The 6,652-nt window shown below is 33.6% G+C and overlaps 1 pseudogene; it reads left to right on the top strand.

Annotated features, from left to right (window-relative positions):
• Positions 1-2,635: 2,635 nt before the first annotated feature.
• Positions 2,636-6,652, top strand: part of LOC130232826 (putative nuclease HARBI1) — a 4,867-nt pseudogene continuing 850 nt past the window's right edge.

Raw genomic sequence — 6,652 nt, 5'->3', positions numbered from 1 at the left:
CATCTAGCGATTAAACGGTTGTCTATATAATGTTTAACCATTCACAACTTTCTTTCCTTTTGATATACAGAATGATCTATGATGAATTAACTATATAGTTGCTAAAGAAAGTTATTACAGTATTCAAATCATGCATTGCACTTTTGTAAGGAAACTGGTTTTAGCCAAGCAACATTTGCCATATTTTAAAACAGTGCTGAATGATTGTGAAAGCTTCCCTACTATCATTATAGGTATAAAATAAATGCATTTCACTTATTCTTTTTTCCGCTGTTCATTATCTTCAGTTTTCTAATCATTTGTCTTTTTTTGCTTATTCATTTTCTACTCTCTATCTGTAATGTACTTCATCTCTGCACACACTGTGAATCAGCATTTACATAATGTCTTTTAAAGTATGATGACCAGGGGTTTTTATTGAGGAAGCCTGTCATTTTATCTACCAATGGGTGTGGATCGATAGATTTACTGTATCTTCTGTCCTGCTGTCATACTCATTTTTCCATTGTTTTGCTTTGACTGATTGCTTACAGCAGTTACATTATTCAGATTGTGAAATCATCAACATAGACATACATTACTAAACTTTGCAGCTATCATTGTGCTAAGGTATGAACGTGATACTCTAAATAAGGTAAAATGAAGTCTAGCTGATATCAAAGGTTTTCCACAAATGTTGACTAGTGTATTTTGGAAATGCCTTCTTGCCAAAAAACAAAAGATGTGTGCTATCAGGATTAAGCAATTTAAGATTTTGTTGTAATAATTTTAATGATTATTTAAAACCTTTTATTTGAAGTATTTTGAATAAAAATGGTTTATGAATATAAGATTTAATCAAGGTTATACTGTTTACCAACACTAACAGAGAACCCACTATGCTTCTGATGAAAAGTAATCCCATATTGCACTGCAATAGACACACTTGAACTTGACATTAAATTAATTTGAAGTTTATAGTAAAACTAGTTATACAACAAATTATAATATGGTTAGTTTGAATCACTGTACACAAGCTTTTTAGAAACCATTTCATCAATATAAATGAACCAATATCAGTATGCATATGGTAACCAGTAGGCTATATTGCACAAATCAAGTGAATTCATTTGAATTGTCATATATATTTGACCTTTAAAATGAAATAATTGAATAGAGGTAGCAAATAGAATACAGAACAATTTCCATTTTAGTGTAATACACAAGTCTTATCAGAATTAGGTTAACTTTCTGTTTAGTAATGATGACTTGTGCACTTAAGGCAGGACTTTTATTTTTATGTTTTGCTGTTTTATATGTCTTTGGTCTTTAATTACTTTGGTGAATTTCTCAGAGAATAAAACTGCTAAGGGGACAGTGTCCTGAGTCCTGACATTTTATCCTACTCATTAGATTATGCTACCAACACTGAATGCTTCTGAGGTTGGGGTTAGGTGGGTTAGGGTGATATTACAGCTTATCACATATTTACAGTTTTTTTTTTTTTTTGAAAACATTTTGACAAAAGAAACAGAAGGGAAGAAAAAGATTATATAATTTACACATTTCAGTAGTTTTTAAAGCCTTTTTGTAAAAGAGTTACAAATAGTTTCAAAGTAATACTGCATTTCAGTAAGCAAATTATAAAAAAAAGGTTTTTGGTTTGAAAATTTACTTTATGTATATAAAATTTTGTTAATAAGATAGGAAGATTGAGAAAGTATAGTTTCTTTTTCATGTAAAGCTTCTGTTTTATAATTAACAAAACCAAACAAAACATTCCCTTAGTAAGGAAAAGTCTCCATCAACATTCTCAATTACAAAAAGAAAAATCTTTCCTGAGCAAATTAGAAAAACTGCATTGCCAAAATAAGTGAATTGGGGACAATTAGTATTAATATCTTTTTTTTATATCTTAGTAAGAGAGTGTATTCACTGGATATGTACGATGAATAATCCTAAACGAAATTCTTCCTTTATCTTATTAGTAATTAAGTAGCTATTTGGGATGAGCCATTAAAAAAAATATATATATATATATATATATATATATATATATATATATCAGGAATAAAAGAATTCCAATAATAAGTAACGTTTGGAACTGATACAATTCCTTTATCAAATAAAGAGCGTATTGATTTGTTTGAAGAAGTTGCAAAGAAACAATTTTGTCCTACTATTGTAGTACAAGGGTCTAAGGGGGGAAGAATAGGATAGGGGATGCCTTGGAATAACCTAACTCCAGATGGTATAGCATCAAATACATCAGCAAATTCTTTAGGAGGGATGGGAATATTAAATGATTAAGAAATTCTTTATAATTGAATAAATGTCAGCAAAATCGGATGGGTATCTCTGATTTCTGCTACCACACTTCTCCACATACGTCAAATCAGATTTTTAGTGAATCACTTTTATTCATGAATCGTTCAGACTGGGGAAAAAACAATCTGACTCCCAGACTTGTTTAGACAACAGTTTTAAAAGAGACCTATAGATAAGCGATAACTTCAGACATACATCTGACCCATTGATCTGACCACTGTACTGGTTAGTTAATCAGACATTGTAAAGAGACATTGGACCAATCAGCCGTGAGCAAAGTGACGTAAATGACGTAAACGGCGGGTCATTGTAGCAAGTAAACAAGAAAATGGCTTCACCGTATCTGGAGAATCCTGTAGACATCGGAGCTCAAATTGTGCAGAGGGCTCTACGCAGAGAAAGAGTTATCCGAGATGTACAAAATCCGTTGGCGTTCTCCGACGAGCACTTATACGAGAGATATAGATTCTCGGCGGAGGGAATGTTATATCTTTGTCGGCTTCTTGAGCCCCATATTAAAAACCCGACGCGACGGAGCACGCGACTACTGTCCCGCAGATGATCTGCATCGCTCTGCGTTTCTTACAAGTGGCACATTCCTGTATGAAGTGGGCGATGCCGAGAAGCTCAGCAAAAACACTGTCTGCCGAACCATTCGTAGGGTGGTTATTGCGCTCCAGAGATACATACACACCTTCATTGCGTTCCCTAGTCATCTACCCACTCAGGCCATAAAAGAGGGCTTCTCACAAATAGCTGGTAAGATGGATTAATACACTCGGGGTAATATAATTTCAGAAAAGTATTTTTTTTCAAATTCCAAATAGGAAAATCATATTAGATTAGAATATCTTTATTGTCTCCGAAGGCAATTAGGTTTACAGCAATAGCCAACAGTTGACAGCAACAAGTCACACTCTACAACATAAATAACAGTAAACAATACAGTAATCATTAGCAGCCAATCATTATCAAAGTACAACATTGTTCACAGTCAATTAAATAGTGCTAATGTTGTTTGAAATCGCATCTAAATATGACTTTAAAACAACATTAGCACTATTACCTTGTTGAACAATAATGTTTAAATTATGCTTTATTATTTAATTGAATAACAAAGTACGAATCAGATGTGTGAATAGAAAACCAACTTTACCTCATGATTAACGCACTAATGCACCATCAACCATTTTCCATATGGGTTGTTGAAGTGATGTTGCATTTTTACTGTATTTTCATACTTTGGAAAAATGCAGTAACCTGGATAACATTTCTTTGTCTTCAATGGACCTTTTAATTTTGGTTTTAAAAAAATTCTAATCTTAATTTTTTTTTTTTTTTTACAAATTTCTGTCAATATCTGTCTTACAGACTGTCTCAAGAATAGTTATAAATGTAAATGGGAAAATTGTAAAAATCAGTTATAAATACCTCAGGCTAGGGCTGCACAATATTGGAAAAATCTGATATTGTGATATTTTATTTATCTGCGACAAATATTGCGATGTATTTCACAAGATAGTTTGAATGGCTCTATTTGATTTTTTTTCTGGGAAGTGTATTCAGGTACAGATATTGAATAATTCCAATGCAAAAATGCTTTTCTTACATTGCTTTGTCTCGTTTCTAGTACAAATACCTAAAAATTAAGATGTTTGGGATCAAGTAAAAATATTGTTTTGTTTTCATCTTAGAAGAAATGAGTCAAAATTAAGAGTTTTTTTTCCTTAAATGAACAAAATGATCTGCTAGTGGGGGGTACGTCAAAAAAATCATAATATTGCTTTAACCATATTGCACTATGGTTAAACTTAGCAGTGACTCTACAAATCACGTGTTCTGTAGCTCCTGGTCAACTATGATGCAAACTAGGGTTGGGTCGATAGACGATGCCATGTCCATCGCCGATGGACATCACAATACTGAGCCAGCATCACGATCCTCCGCTCCGCCCTCATCGTAGCAGCAATCCGCTCGTGAAAAATCCACACTTGGGCTCTGTTTACACTGATACGTTTTAGTTTTAAAATGGCATTTTAGAACAAAAACAATCCACGTCCACACTGGCGTTTCATTTAGCTTTTCTGAAAAGCCCACCTTCCACACTGTATGGCTGAGAACGCACATCACGTGACCACACACACTGTCATGCACTGCAGCATACATGCGCATCTGAGCTCAAGCAATCAGCGGGTGCTTTGAGCACAAAACCCCAGAGAGCAGAGCATGTTGGAGAGTTTATCAAGGATGTAGCGCTGGATGGCGTCTTACTATATTTGTTAAACGTGATATTTAATTAATCTTGTCTCAATCTAAGGACTCTTCGGTCCTTTTGAATCTATCAGGTAATGTATCAGCGTTAGTACAATGCTTCAATCTTTTGCTTTCACGCTTGTACTCAGTAATTTTAGCGAAAACCTTAGATGCTATTGGTTGGTTCCTGTTGGTTGTGCACCTTTTTTTACCAACCAAGATTGTCGATGCCATTATAACGGACACAGGTCACTGCCTATTCATGCCAGAGTCCCAAGGAAAAAGTGATTGACAGGTGGTAATTTGTGTGTAACTTTATTTATTTATGGTTTGGTAATGGGTAAACGAAGACTATGCTGGTTAGGTAGTTGAAACAATGAGCTACGGTTAATTAATTCGTTATGAATAGTGCTGGACAATAATTCGATATCAATATATCGCGATACATTTTTTTAATATCGGTGATATTATTTTTAAACCCATTTCTGGTATTTGTATATATTATTATATATAAGATCTTCTACATTGTATCATTTGTCACTGAATGACTTTCAGTGCTCAGCTGTCAGAAAGAGTGTGATGACATGCTGCTGCCAGCCCTCAGCAGTTCGCTCCGTCGCAGAAAGTTTTAGCTACAAAACGAGAGCCCTGAATACAGATGAGAATAAACAAGCTTCCACAAGTAAGAATGCAGATGAATTAGTTGATGAGAGAGGAAAGACTAATGCAGTGGTGTGGAAGTGGTTCTGCTAAATTCCGATAAATTTATCGTTTTGGTGCTCTGCAAAATGAGTGGTGCTGACTAGCAGCAGGAACACATCAAATCTCTTCAACCCGATAAAAACCTATTGAGAGTCAGAAGATGACGCATCATAAAAGTTTAAGCAAACCTCCCTGACACCGACTCCAGCGGTGTCAGAAGAGAAGGCAATGAAGCAAACACAGATGGCTTTGAGGCGTCGTGTAGGATTTAAATAAAACTTCACTTATCAACACGTACAAATACACCTATAAATTACTCGCATATAAACCTATACTGTTCATGTATGAAACCTGCACATATACATATAAACTTGATGCATGCATACACCCACATACATATAAACTCAATCCTTGCATATACTCAAAATTAAACACTCACACCCACAAACTCGCTGCATGCTGGCATATTAACACTCGAGCAAACTCACAAAAATAAAATTCACAAACATATTTATCAGTAATCTGGTTATTGCAAAGCTGTATGAAATAGAAAGAATGTGATTAATAGAGGAATTACACCTATTAAATAATGAAAATGTGTTATAAAATATTAGTCTATTTAATAAGACTATTATAAAATATATGAGAACTATTTTATGTTAAACCTTTTAATTTAATTAGGTAATATATACACAAATATAAATAGACAGATCGAACCCTTAAAGGACGTTCAAGATAAAAAGCAACTAGAACTATGAATAATACTGTTTGTAAAGGCTAAATGCAAATAAAAGTGAACATTTTTTTTGTTACTTTTTTTTTTTTTCATTTAAAGAAAAAGTTATAAGAGTCTGGAAGTATTAAAGACTTTGCAAATTCAGTTTGCAGACATTTGTAGGTACAGACATCTATTGCGTGCGTTCTTGGCAGTTTTTTCCTGTCTTTTTAATATTGTCGATATCGGAATTATATCATACTCGACTGAAATTAGGAAATATGTCGTGATATAAATTTTTGCCATATCGTCCAGCCCTAGTTCTAAATTAATTAATTATTTATAATTATTAATTCACCGCCACCTACGCGATGTTTCACATTAGACACCGTACAATGCCAAATTGATCGACATTGCCCAATCCTAATTCAGACTTAACATTGCATATCCTGTGATGTGACTATTGAAGATGCTCACATTGCAATATCGAAGCTAAAACAATATATGTGCAGGCCTACTTAAGGTCTACATTTATGTGGTTATTTTGGCAAATGGCAATTATAATTTTTTAAAATCCAAATATTTATAAAAACATAGGAACTTGATACAACAGTGAAATAATTGCTAAAGTTAGTGACCCCTTATATTTCTTTAAACATCGAAACATTACATTAA

The sequence above is a fragment of the Danio aesculapii genome, chromosome 7 (genome assembly GCF_903798145.1).
Source record: "Danio aesculapii chromosome 7, fDanAes4.1, whole genome shotgun sequence".
Lineage (NCBI taxonomy): Eukaryota > Metazoa > Chordata > Actinopteri > Cypriniformes > Danionidae > Danio > Danio aesculapii.
This window is presented reverse-complemented; position numbering and strand designations above follow the sequence as displayed.